Source organism: Entelurus aequoreus, linkage group LG01, assembly GCF_033978785.1.
Source record: "Entelurus aequoreus isolate RoL-2023_Sb linkage group LG01, RoL_Eaeq_v1.1, whole genome shotgun sequence".
In the NCBI taxonomy this organism is placed as follows: domain Eukaryota; kingdom Metazoa; phylum Chordata; class Actinopteri; order Syngnathiformes; family Syngnathidae; genus Entelurus; species Entelurus aequoreus.
The window spans coordinates 65,162,959-65,178,292 of NC_084731.1; the positions used below are offsets into that span (position 1 = coordinate 65,162,959).

The 15,334-nt window shown below is 37.2% G+C and overlaps 1 protein-coding gene across 2 annotated transcripts in view; it reads right to left on the reverse strand.

Moving 5' to 3' along the window:
* LOC133655839 (uncharacterized) overlaps positions 1 to 15,334 on the reverse strand; it is a 247,619-nt gene that overhangs the window by 26,429 nt on the left and 205,856 nt on the right. The window lies entirely within an intron of this gene.

The following is a 15,334-nucleotide window of genomic DNA, read 5'->3' on the forward strand; positions in this document are numbered from 1 at the left end:
ACCATTGGGCTGCCAAACAAAGATCTGTTTCTCTGCTGTGGTTTGTATGGGCCTCAGTTGTATTACACTTTTCCACCACCTGTGGCAGTCATGACAATGTTAAACAAACAGAAGAAGGCTGAAGGTAAAGTGGTTGTCGGCAACTCTCTTTAGCTCTTTAGCGCCGCCCTTGTAGCTCTCTAGAGATTTTTCAAAAATGTATGAAAATGGAAAAAAATGGGGGGGTATACACTACCGTTCAAAAGTTTGGGGTCACATAAACAATTTTGTGGAATAGCCTTCATTTCTAAGGACAAGAATAGACTGTCGAGTTTCAGATGAAAGTTCTCTTTTTCTGGCCATTTTGAGCGTTTAATTGACCCCACAAATGTGATGCTCCAGAAATTCAATCTGCTCAAAGGAAGGTCAGTTTTGTAGCTTCTGTAACGAGCTAAACTGTTTTCAGATGTGTGAACATGATTGCACAAGGGTTTTCTAATCATCAATTAGCCTTCTGAGCCAATGAGCAAACACATTGTACCATTAGAACACTGGAGTGATAGTTGCTGGAAATGGGCCTCTATCCACCTATGTAGATATTGCACCAAAAACCAGACATTTGCAGCTAGAATAGTCATTTACCACATTAGCAATGTATAGAGTGTATTTCTTTAAAGTTAAGACTAGTTTAAAGTTATCTTCATTAAAAAGTACAGTGCTTTTCCTTTAAAAATAAGGACATTTCAATGTGACCCCAAACTTTTGAACGGTAGTGTATATTTTTTTGTTTTAATATGGTTTCTGGAGGAGGACAAACATGACACAAACTTTCCTAAACGTTAGAAATCCCACTGTTGATATTAAACATGCTTCACTGATGACAGTATTTGGCGAGCAACATTTTGTCCTGCTAATTTCGGCGGTCCTTGAACTCACCGTAGTTTGTTTGCATGTACAACTTTCTCCGACGCTGCCACAGAAAGACGTGTTGTATGCCACTCCTTCTTTGTCTCATTTTGTCCACCAAACATTGTATACTGTGCGTGCATGCACAAAGGTGATCTTTGTTGATGTTATTGACTTGTGTGGAGTGCTAATCAGACATATTTGGTCACAGCATGACTGCAAATTAATCCATGCTAACATGCTATTTAGCTAACTGTATGTACATATTACATCATTATGTCTCATTTGTAGGTATATTTAAGCTGATTTATTTTTCTTTACCTATGTCCTCTGTGTATTTAATTTATATTTGCATGCCTCATGACACATTATCTGTATGTAATATAGGCTGCATGTCTGATAGTTGTTTGTGTGCCATGTTGTTCCAGACCACAGCAAACGTTACCCAGCTTGCAAAGATTGTAATAATTATATTAGTCAGCCTGCCAATTCCTTTAACTTGGACACACACATCTATACCATCATTTCCAGGAGTTATCTCACCCTCTGAGAAGTTTTACTAATGTTTTCCAAGGTTGTAAAAATGTGTAGAATAAATATTACATTTCAACATTTCTGTCAACGAAGATTTGCGTCAGCCTGCAACACATAGTCATTTTGATAGTAGGCTAATATAACAAATATATACACTTACATTATGTGTTGTCTTCATTATAACACTTTTATAAGACTTTTAAAGTCATTTTGATAGTAGGCTGATATAGACACTTACATCATGTGTTGTCTTCATTATAACACTTATATATGACTTTTAAAGTCATTTTGATAGTAGGCTAATACAACTAATATAGACACTTACATCATGTGTTGCCTTCATTATAACACATATAATAATTTTAAAGTCATTTTGATAGTAGGCTAATATAACTAATATAGACACTTACAACATGTGTTGTCTTCATTATAACACTTATGTAATACTTTTAAAGTAAATAAATGATAAATGGGTTGTACTTGTATAGCGCTTTTCTACCTTCAAGGTACTCAAAGCGCTTTGACAGTATTTCCACATATATCCATTCACACACACATTCACAGAGTGATGGCGGGAGCTGCCATGCAAGGCGCTAACCAGCAGCCATCAGAGGCAAAGGGTGAAGTGTCTTGCCCAAGGACACAGCGGACGTGACTAGGAAGGTGGAAGGTGGGAATTGAACCCCAGTAACCAGCAACACTCCGATTGCTGGCACAGCCACTCTACCAACTTCGCCACGCCGTCCCTAAGTAATTTTGATGTTAGGCTAATATAACTAATATAGACACTTACATCATGTGTTGTCTTCATTATAACACTTATATAAGAATTGTATAGTCATTTTGATAGTTGGCTAATATACTTAAATTGTGTGTTGTCTTTATTATAACACTTATACAAAGCTGTGTGTTTTGTTTTTCAGATTTTTTTTGTGTATTTGCCCTTTTTAACATTTTGGGTTGCCGACCCCTGAGCTAAAGTCATAGAGAATTTTCTTAAGCGCAAAAATTTCAACTGAGTGGTGAAGCTGTATTTTCATTTGTACTTAAGTTTTATTTGACAGTTTATTTAGGAAACATATATATTCTTATCTATCATCAAATCAGTTAGACTGTATTTATTTTAGCACTGCGTAATTGTGTGTGAAAGTATTTTTAATCAGTTTTTATTTGTGCCTCCTTTTGCAGTATATTTGTATTAATATTTATTATCAAGGCTTAGGTCAGGCTGATTACAAAAATATTTTTTGTAAATAACACGTGCCTTCATGTCATTTGACAAGGTGTATCCTGTTGAACTGAAAGTGGTTGTAAATAATTATTGAATAAGAGTGAGATTATTAATTCAGTGTTAATATTTGAGTGGCCCCCGAGGTCAAAAATGTTAAGAACCCCTGGCTTGGATTGTATGTTATTAAACAGCAGTTTTGAACTTTGTAACCCATGCAGACGAGTTTTAAAGCGCAGTCGAATTTATTGACCCCCAACACAAACTGATACCGGCAATCAGATACAATGTGAGTGGTGAACAAAAGTCACCTTTATTTGGTATTTGATGATATCAGAGCATTGTATCAAAGGTAAACAAAGTGTCTCCGTAATCTCCAGGGTATTTCTGAAGTTTGTGTGTCCTACAGTCGTCAAATACAGCTTCACCACTCAGTCATCATTTATGCTCTTAAGAAAATTCTCTATGATTTTAGCTCAGGAGTCGGCATGTTGAAAAAGCCAACATTTTAAAAAGAAATTGGAAAAAAAAAAGACAAGTCTTATATAAGTGTTATAACGAAGACAACACATGATGTAAGTGTCTATATTAGTTGTACTAGCCTACTATCAAAATTACTTTAAAAGTCTTGATATAAGTGTTATAACAAAGACAATATGTGATGTAAGTGTCTATATAAGTTATATTAGCCTACTATCGAAATGACTTTAAAAGTCTTGTATAAGGGTTATAACGCACGGTTCCGGTTCGCCGTGCATGACTGCTGGCTGACTGCTCGCTGTTGCGAAAAAGCTAAGTATCGTTCTATCTGTGTGCTTTTAATTGTTTTGCAGCTTTCTTTACTACTTCACAAACATATTTAGTAGTCCTATTTAACTTGCAAATCACCCGATCTCTGTCTCACCACCCGTCCCGCAGCTAGCTAGCTGATAAGCTAACGAAGCTAGCGCGGAGAAAGGCAGCGCCGGTTGGAAAGAATCTACTCCCCGCACACCGTGACCACTTCCCGGAAGACAGCAGGAACTTCACTCAGTGACAGAAATACCATGAGCATGGCTTCCTGCGCTTCGTGCACCTTACTCATCAATAGGCTGGCTCTGCTAGAGGGCCGTCTCCGCCAGTTAGAGCAGAGTAATCTCGTAACTTTAGATGTTGCGGACACATCTGCTAGCGTTAGCTGTAGCGAGCTAACTAGCCCAGCTTGTAGCAGTCCTAAGCGACTTATAAGCTACGGTGTACCGGTTGAGATGCATAATAGATTTAGCTCTTTAGCTAGTCCTACACCCCAGTCTACCGGGCACCACACCTTAGTCATAGGGGACTCCATCACCCGAAACATAAAGCTTAGTAAACCAGCCACAATTAAGTGTATTCCCGGGGCCAGAGCACCTAACATTGAAGCTAATCTTAGGGAGCTAACTCGCAACAGGCCTAGTAAACACGTACGACAGGCTAATCGCACCGCTAGTTATGCGAATACAGTTGTACATATTGGCTCCAATGACACTAGGATGCGACAGTCAGAGATTACAAAGAGAAACATAGCCAGGACTTGTGATCTCGCTAGAAAGATGTCCAGGCATCGAGTACTTGTCTCTGGCCCCCTGCCTGCGAGAGGTAATGATGAGAGATATAGCAGATTAGTCTCGCTTAACAAGTGGCTGGCTATCTTCTGTAAACAGGGACTAACATTTATTGATAATTGGCCCTCTTTCTGGGGCAAACCAGGCTTGCTGATGAGAGACGGCCTTCACCCTAACCAGGAAGGCGCCATCATCCTGTCTAGGAACATAGACTACTCTTTGAGTCACACTTGACTAACTACACTAGAGCAAGCCCGGTTAGAGGCAATTACAGAGTCTGTTAGTCCGGGTGAGGAGTCAGTTAAGCTAGAACTAGCCAGCGTCAGGCTGGATAATCCATGTACGCATAGCAATTCTGTTAGAATAATACACAATTCACATAATGTTTTTTCTGTTGCGACTGTGTCAGAGGTGGACATGCATTCGACTGAGGTGGCAAATTATGATGCGTTCAGTTTATCGCAGCACCAAGCAAACAATCTGAAAATTCCTGTCATATCAATTCCTAGATATGGTTGAAACTATTTAAAGTGCACTATGCATAATAAACGCAACATTATTAATATTGCTACTACGGATAATTTCAACAAAAACTCGTCAAAACAGCCCAATACCTATAATATGGGCTTTTTAAACAAAAGATCATTGCCTCCCAAAACGCTATTAGTTAATGAGGTCATTAGAGACAACAATCTTAACATCATTGGTCTTAGCGAAACCTGGCTCAAACCAGACGATTTTTTTGCGCTGAATGAGGCATCTCCTCCTAACTATACGAATGCACATATTGCCCGTCCTCTTAAAAGCGGTGGGGGGGTCGTACTAATATACAATGAAAACTTTAACCTTACCCCTAACCTAAATAATAAATATAAATCGTTTGAGGTGCTTACTATGAGGTCTGTCACACCGCTGCCTCTCGACCTGGCTGTTATCTACCGCCCCCCTGGGCAATATTCTGACTTTATCAGTGAATTCTCAGAGTTCGTTGCTGATCTAGTGACGCACGCCGACAATATAATCATAATGGGGGACTTTAATATCCATATGAATACCCCATGGGACCCTCAGTGCGTGGCGCTCCAGACCATAATTGATAGCTGTGGTCTGACACAAATAATAAATGAACCCACGCATCGCAACGGTAATACGATAGATCTAGTTCTTGTCAGGGGTGTCACCACCTCCAAAGTTATGATACTCCCGTATACTAAAGTAATGTCCGATCATTACCTTATAAAATTTGAAGTTCTGACTCATTGTCAACAAGCTAATAATAATAATAACTGCTATAGCAGCCGCAACATTAATGCTGCCACAATGATGACTCTTGCTGGCCTACTGCCTTCGGTAACGGCACCATTCCCAAATGATGTCGACTCTATTGATAACCTCACTAACAACTTTGACGATGCCCTGCGCGAAACCATTAATAGTATAGCACCACTAAAGCAAAAAAGGGCCCCTAAAAGTCGCATGGTTTACAGAAGAAACTAGAGCTCATAAATTATCATATAGAAAGCTGGAACGCAAATGGCGCGAGACTAAACTTGAGGTTTTCCATCAAGCATGGAATGATTGTTTTAATAACTTATAAACGCATGCTTACCTTAGCTAAAGCTAAATATTACTCAAGTCTCATCCGCCTCAACAAAAACGATCCTAAATGGTTGTTTAATACAGTAGCATTGCTAACCCAACATGGGACTCCTCCCAGTAGCTCCACCCACTTGGCAGATGACTTTATGAATTTCTTTAATAAGAAAATTGAAGTCATTAGAAAGGAGGTTAAAGACAACGCGTCCCAGCTACAACTGGGTTAATATTAACACAGATATGACTGTATATACAACGGATACCGCCCTCCAAAATAGTCTCTCTCTTTTTGATGAAATAACATTAGAGGAATTATTACGGCGTGTAAGTGGGATAAAACAAACAACATGTTTACTTGACCCACTTCCTGTGAACTTATCAAGGAGCTTTTTGTATTATTAGGTCCATCAGTGCTAAATATTATAAACTTATCACTTTCCTCCGGCACTGTTTCCCTAGCATTCAAAAAAGCGGTTATTCATCCTCTGCTCAAAAGACCTAACCTCGATCCTGACCTCATGGTAAACTACCGACCGGAGTCCCACCTTCCGTTTATTTAGAAAATCTTCGAAAAAAATTGTTGCACAGCAGCTAAATGAACACTTAGTGTCTAACAATCTCTGTGAACCTTTTCAATCCGGTTTCAGGGCAAATCACTCTACGGCAGACCTGGGCATTCTGCGGCCCGCGGGGCACATCCGGCCCTTTGTGCGTCCCTGTCCGGCCCGCGTGAGGCCAATCATAAATTACAAAATACATTTTTAAAAGTATCTATTTCGAGTGTGCAATACAATGGTGCTGCTTTTGTTTTGAAAAGCGTTATTTGTATTACTTCCGTGTGGACGTATGCGCGTGCGTGATTGTGAGTGAATGTAAACAGCTGCAATCACAAATTACAAAATAAAGTTGAAAAAACATCTATGTCGTGCGTGCAATACAACTGTGCTGCTTTTATTTTGAAAAGTGTTATTTATGGGCGTATGTTCGTGTGTAACCTGTGAGTGAAGGTGCACAGCGACAAGTGATGCACGGTTTATACCCGAGACGCTAAAAAGAGAAAAGTTGATGACGAATGGCATGTTTTCAACAAGACATGGACTGCCAAGCAACGTTCCCTCTCAGGTGCGCACCTGCGCAATTGCGCACTGCTCAAGCGTCCTCTGCGCACAGCAAATATATGCCGCGCACCAAATCAAATCCCATCTGAATTCTAAACAAAATAAACACATTTATTCTGTGTAATTTTGCAATGCAACTTTGAGTGACAGTGACAACAAACGGCCCTAACGGTGTTCGTCAACACCGTTCAATTGAACACCGTTCAATTATTGTAACGTCTATCGAGATGCTTCGAGACCAGGAATTATATCGATCACTTTATTGAGCAAAACTGTTTATATTCGGCCATAACCACACCAAAAACATGAGTAAAACACTTCTATCTCGAAAAACTAGTCATTTTCTTCCGTACAAACCAGGCCAAAACCAACTTGTCATCTGTCACCAACACGCATACCACTGGTGCGTTTATGGCCACACAAAAAGTCGGACAACTCAAACACCACACAAAGTTACACTATGACTCCTCAGTCATACCTGTGCTTATTCTACTGTCATTTATTATTAATGTTAATTTATTTATATTAATCATGGAATGCTGTTACTAGAGAAAGTCACAGGAATGCACACTTCATCCTATGCTTACATTTCATTGTGCAACATGAGGATGTTTAAGGGGAACTAAATGTGATCTCTGAAAGGGGTACAAATGATTTCCAAAGCAGTGCTTTTGGTATAAAGTTAAGTTAGGTTAAATGAAAGTATTATTAATTATTAATTATTATCATTATTATTATTATTATTATTATTATTATTATTATTATTATTATTATTATTATTATTATTATTATTATTTATCTTACGGTATACATCAAAAATAATATTGAGCAAAATGTAATTGAAATATTGTCGATGTGGCCCTCCAGCAGTGCTCGGCTTGCTCATGCGGCCCCCGGTAAAAATTAATTGCCCACCCCTGCTCTACGGAGACAGCCCTCGCAAAAATGACTAATGATATATTGCTAACGATAGATTCTGATGCGTCATCTATGTTGCTGCTTCTTGATCTTAGCGCCGCTTTCGATACCGTCGATTATAATCAGGGCCGGCCCGTGGCATAGGCCGTATAGGCAAATGCTAAGGGCACCGTCCATCAGGGGGCGCCACGCCAGTGCCACAAATGTTGGAGAAAAAAAAAAGAAAAAAGTTGGTACTATTATTTCTAAATACAAAAAATAATCCCATGTTAATTAAAATGCAAAGTAAAGCCTATTTAATAGAAATAGTATTTGTTACAACATTACGCCACCCCTTTGTATAGTTGTAAGCCTAGTTGTTAAAGGCCTACTGAAATGAATTTTTTTTATTTAAACGGGGATAGCAGATCTATTCTATGTGTCATACTTGATCATTTCGCGATATTGCCATATTTTTGCTGAAAGGATTTAGTATAGAACAACGACGATAAAGATTGCAACTTTTGGTATCTGATAAAAAAAAGGCTTGCCCCTACCGGAAGTAGCGTGACGTAGTCAGTTGAACATATACGCAAAGTTCCCTATTGTTTACAATGATGGCCGCATGAAGTGAGAGAGATTCGGACCGAGAAAGCGACAATTTCCCCATTAATTTGAGCGAGGATGAAATATTTTTAAATGAGGAAAGTGCAAGTGAAGGACTAGTGGGGAGTGGAAGATGCTGTGAGAGCCGGGGGTGACCTGATATTCAGCTGGGAATGACTACAACAGTAAATAAACACAAGACATATATATACTCTATTAGCCACAACACAACCAGGCTTATATTTAATATGCCACAAATTAATCCTGCATAATAACACCTGCGTGTTTGTTATGCTAGCTCCTAGCTCCTCTGCTAGCTCCTAGCTCCATAGAACACGCCAATACAATGCAAACACCTGATCAACACACACAATCACTCAGCCCAAAAGACCGTTCACCTAACCCAAGGTTCATAAAGCTTATATATTTTTAAAAAGTTACGTACGTGACGCGCACGTAGGTACGGTATGTGTTATGCTAGCTCCTCTGCTAGCTCCTAGCTCCATAGAACACGCCAATACAATTCAAACACATGATCAACACACACAATCACTCAGCCCAAAAGACCGTTCACCTAATCCAAGGTTCATAAAGCTTATATATTTTTAAAAAGTTACGTACGTGACGCGCACGTAGGTACGGTACGTGTTATGCTAGCTCCTCTGCTAGCTCCTAGCTCCATAGAACACGCCAATACAATTCAAACACATGATCAACACACACAATCACTCAGCCCAAAAGACCGTTCACCTAACCCAAGGTTCATAAAGCTTATATATTTTAAAAAAGTTACGTACATACGCAAAAAAAAGCCAAAGCTGCATACTCACAGTAGCACGTCTGCGTCTTTGTCATCCAAATCAAAGTAATCCTGGTAAGAGTCTGTGTTGTCCCAGTTCTCTACAGGCGTCTGTGTATCCAAATCAAAAGTCCTCCTGGTTAGAGTCTCTGTTATCCGAGTTCTTCCATCTTGACTGCATCTTTCGGGAATGTAAACAAAGAAGCGCCGGCTGTGTACTGTTGTGGCTGACTACGTTCGAAAAATACGTCCATTTCGCACCGACAACTTTCTTCTTTGCTTGCTTGGCTTCCTTCTCCATAATGCAATGAACATGATTGAAACAGATTCACGAACACAGATGTCCAGAATACTGTGGAATTATGAAATGAAAACAGAGCTTTTTCGTATCGACTTCAATGTGGAAGGCATACCCGTGTTCGCCGGGCCACGTCACGCGCATACGTCATCCTCAGAGGCGTTTCGAACCGGAAGTTTAGCGGCAAATTTAAAATGTCACTTTATAAGTTAACCCGGCCGTATTGGCATGTGTTATAATGTTAAGATTTCATCATTGATATATAAACTATCAGACTGCGTGGTCGGTAGTAGTGGCTTTCAGTAGGCCTTTAAAGTGCACATCATTAATGTTAATTAAGCAATATCACATTAGAGGGAATGCTGTTTTTTAATTTGAGCACTGCTGTGATTCGGTTAAAGATAATCATAACATAACATTCTCATATAATATGTTAATTTGCTTTCTTTAAGTAAAAAAAAAGGTCAAAGACAAAGCTATTCGGTTTCTTGTGAGTATATACACTTCACTGCCGATGTGGGGGGGGCGCCACCTAAAATCTTGCCTAGGGCGTCAGATTGGTTAGGGCCAGGCCTGATCATAATATTTTATTAGAGCGTATCAAAACACGTGTTGGTATGTCAGACTTAGCCTTGTCTTGGTTTAACTCTTATCTTACTGACAGGATGCAGTGCGTCTCCCATAACAATGTGACCTCGGACTATGTTAAGGTAACGTGCGGAGTTCCCCAGGGTCGGTTCTTGGCCCTGCACTCTTTAGTATTTACATGCATCCACTTGGCGACATCATACGCAAATACGCTGTTAGCTTTCACTGTTATGCTGATGACACCCAACTCTACATGCCCCTAAAGCTGACCAACACGCCGGATTGTAGTCAGCTGGAGGCGTGTCTTAATGAAATTAAAAAATGGATGTCCGCTAATTTTTTGCAACTCAACGCCAAGAAAACGGAAATGCTGATTATCGGTTCTGCTAGACACAGACGTGTATTTAATAATACCACCTTAACATTTGACAACCAAACAATTACACAAGGCGACTGTAAAGAATCTGGGTATTATCTTCGACCCAACTCTCTCGTTTGAGTCACACATTAAGAGTGTTACTAAAACGGCCTTCTTTCATCTCCGTAATATCGCTAAAATGTGTTCCATTTTGTCCACTAGCGACGCTGAGATCATTATTCATGCGTTCGTTACGTCTCGTCTCGATTACTGTAACGTATTATTTTCGGGTCTCCCTATGTCTAGCCTTAAAAGATTACAGTTGGTACAAAATGCGGCTGCTAGACTTTTGACAAAAACAAGAAAGTTTGATCATATTACGCCTATACTGGCTCACCTGCACTGGCTTCCTGTGCACTTAAGATGTGACTTTAAAGTTTTACTACTTACGTGTAAAATACCACACGGTCTAGCTCCAGCCTATCTTGCCGATTGTACTGTACCATATGTCCCGGCAAGAAATCTGCGTTCAAAGAACTCCGGCTTATTAGTAAATTCCCAGAGCCCAAAAAAAGTCTGCGGGCTATAGAGCGTTTTCTATTCGGGCTCCAGTACTTTGGAATGCCCTCCCGGTAACAGTTAGAGATGCTACCTCAGTAGAAGCATTTAAGTCCCATCTTAAAACTCATTTGTATACTCTAGCCTTTATATAGACCCCCTTTTTAGACCAGTTGATCTGACGTTTCTTTTCTTTTCTCCTCTGCCCCCCTCTCCCTTGCGGTCCTCTCCAAGGTTTCTCATAGTCATTCACGCCGACGTCCCACTGGGGTGAGTTTTTCCTTGCCCTTATGTGGGCTCTGTACCGAGGATGTCGTTGTGGTTTTTGCAGCCCTTTGAGACACTTGTGATTTAGGGCTATATAAATAAACATTGATTGATTGATTGATTATAATGAAGACAACACATCATGTGTGTATATTTGTTATATTAGCCTCACTATCAAAATTACTTTAAAAGTCCTATATACACTACCGTTCAAAAGTTTGGGGTCACATTGAAATGTCCTTATTTTTGAAGGAAAAGCACTGTACTTTTCAATGAAGATAAAGAAATACACTCTATACATTGCTAATGTGGTAAATGACTATTCTAGCTGCAAATGTCTGGACACTCCAGTGTTCTAATGGTACAATGTGTTTGCTCATTGGCTCAGAAGGCTAATTGATGATTAGAAAACCCTTGTGCAATCATGTTCACACATCTGAAAACAGTTTAGCTCGTTACAAAAGCTACAAAACTGACCTTCCTTTGAGCAGATTGAGTTTCTGGAGCCTCACATTTGTGGGGTCAATTAAACGCTCAAAATGGCCAGAAAAAGAGAACTTTCATCTGAAACTCGACAGTCTATTCTTGTTCTTAGAAATGAAGGATATTCCACAAAATTGTTTGGGTGACCCCAAACTTTTGAACGGTAGTGTAAGTGTTTTAATGAAGACAACACATGATGTAAGTGTCTATATAAGTTATATTAGCCTACTATCAAAATGACTTTAAAAGTCTTATATAAGTGTTATAATGAAGACAACACATGATGTAAGTGTCTATACAAGTTATATTAGCTTACTATCAAAATGTCTTTAAAAGTATTATATAAGGGTTATAGTTAAGACAACACATGATGTAAGTGTCTATATTAGTTGTATTACCCTACTATCAAAATGACTTTAAAAGTCTTATATAAGGGTTATAATGAAGAAAACACATAATGTAAGTGTCAATATTAGTCATATTAGACTACTATCAAAATGACTTTAAAAGTGTTGTATAAGTGTTATAATGAAGACAGCACATAATGTAAGTGTCTATATTAGTTACATTAGCCTACTATCAAAATGACTTTAAAAGTCTTATATACTGTAAGTGTTATAATGAAGACAACACATGATGTAAGTGTCTATATTCGCAATAATAGCCTTCTATCAAAATGACTTTAATAGTCTTATATAAATGTTATAATGAAGACAACCCACTATGTAATTGTCTATATTAGCTATATTAGCCTACTATCAAACTGACGTTAAAAGTCGTATATATGTGTTGTAATAAAGACAACACATTATGTAAGTGTCTATATTAGTTTACTATCAAAATTAATTTAAAAGTCTTCTATAAGTTTTATAATTAAGACAACACATGATGTAAGTGTCTATATTAGCTATAATAGCCTACTATCAAAATGACTTTAAAAGTCTTATATAAGTGTAAAAATGAAGACAACAGATGATGTGTCTATATTAATTAATTTAGCCTACTATCAAAATGACTTTAAAAGTCTTATATAAGGGTAATAATTATGACAACACATGATGTAAGTGTCTATATTAGTTATATTAGCCTACTATCAACATGACTTTAAAAGTCCTATATAAGTGTTATAGTGAAGACAGCACATGATGTGTCTATATTAGCTATATTAGCCTACTATCAGCCTACTATCAAATGACTTTAAATGTCTTATATAAGTGTTATAATGAAGACAACACATGATGTAAGTGTCTATATTAGCTATATTAGACTACTATCTAAATGACTTTAAAAGTCTTATATACGTGATATAATGAAGACAACACATGATGTAAGTGTATGTATAAGTTATATTAGCGCTACTATTAAAAGGACTTTAAAAGTATTATATAAGTGTTATAATGAAGACAACAAATGATGTAAGCGTCTATATTAGTTATATTATCCTACTATCAAAATGACTTTAAAAGTCTTATATAAGTGTTATAATGAAGACAACACATGATGTAAGTGTCTATATTAGTTATAATAGCTTACCATCAAAATTACTTTTAAAGTCCTATATTAAAGATTAAGATTAAGATTAAAGTACCAATGATTGTCACACACACACTAGATGTGGTGAAATTTGTAAGTGCTATAATGAAGACAACACATGATGTAAGTGTCTATATAAGCCTACTATCAAAATGACATATAAATAAACATTGATTGATTGATTGATTGACTTTAAAAGTCTTATATAAGTAATATAATGAAGACAACACATGATGTAAGTGTCTATATTAGTTATATTAGCCTGCTATCAAAATGACTTTAACAGTCTTATGTAAGTGTCATAATGAAGGCAACACATGATGTAAGTGTCTATATCAGTTATATTAGCCTACTATCAAAATGACTGTAAAAGTCTTATATAAGTGTTATAATGAAGACAACACATGATGTAAGTGTCTATATTAGCCTACTATCAAAATGACTTTAATAGTATTCTATAAGTGTTATAATGAAGACAACACATGATGTAAGTGTCTTTATTAGCTATATTATTCTACTATCAAAATTACTTTAAAAGTCTTGTATAAGTGTTGTATTGAAGACAACACATGATGTAAGTGTCTATATTAGCTATATTAGCCTACTATCAAAATGGCTTTAAAAGTCTTATATATGTGTGTTTTAATGAAGGCAACACATGATGTAAGTGTCTATATTAGCCTACTATCAAAATGACTTTAAAAGTCTTATATAAGTGTTATAATGAAGACAACACATGATGTAAGTGTCTATATTAGTTATTTTAGCCTACTGTCAAAATTACTTTAAAAGTCTTATATAAGTTTTATAATGAAGGCAACGCATGATGTAAGTGTCTATATTAGCTATATCAGCCTACTATCAAAAGGACTTTAAAAGTCTTACATAAGTGTTATAATGAAGACAACACATGATATAAGTGTCTATATTAGTTATTTTAGCCTACTATCAAAATGACTTTAAAAGTCTTATATAAGTGTTATTATGAAGGCAACACATGATGTAAGTGTCTATATTAGCTGCATTATCCTACTATCAAAAGGACTTTAAAAGTCTTATATAAGTGTTATCATGAAGACAACACATGATGTAAGTGTCTATATTAGCTATATTAGCCTACTATCAAAAATTATTTTAAAGTCTTACATAGGTGTTATAATGAAAACAACACATTATATAAGTGTCTATATTAGTTATATTAGCCTACTATCAAAATGACTTTTAAAGTCTTATATAAGTGTTGTAATGAAGACAACACATGATGTAAGTGTCTATAAAAGCCTACTATCAAAATGACTTTAAAAGTCTTATATAAGTGTCATAATGAAGACAACACATGATGTAAGTGTCTATATTAGTTATATTAGCCTACTATCAAAAGGACTATAAAAGTCTTATATAAGAGTTATAATTAAGACAACACATGATGTAAGTGTCTATATTAGTTATATTAGCCTACTATCAAAATGACTGTAAAAGTCTTATACTAGTGTTATAATGAAGGCAACACATGATGTAAGGGTCTATATTGCCATCAGTGTGTGAATGTGTGAATGTGTGTGTGTGAATGGGTGAATGTGGAAATAGTGTCAAAGCGCTTTGAGTTCCTTAAAAAGGTAGAAAAGCGCTATACAAGTACAACCTATTTAACATTTACCATATTAGCCTACTATTAAAATGACTTTAAAAGTGTTATATACGTGTTATAATGAAGGTGTCTTTGTAAACAGTCATTGTCCTGGATGTTGAAAAGTGAACACAGTACAATTGCAGGCGCGGTCATCCAGTTAACTTTGTAAATCTGATACTCTGGTTTAAAAAACAAAAAACATGCTTTTTTTCACTGAGCACAGAAAGAAAAGCTGACCTTGCTCCTTTATCTCCTTTTGTGTTTAGTTTTGTGTCAGTTTGACCAAACTTGGGAGTCTGCAGCAAACTAGCAGGCGCCATTCCTCCTCTGATAACATTCCAGCCTAAAGTTGTGCTTCAGTTCGAGCTCGTGC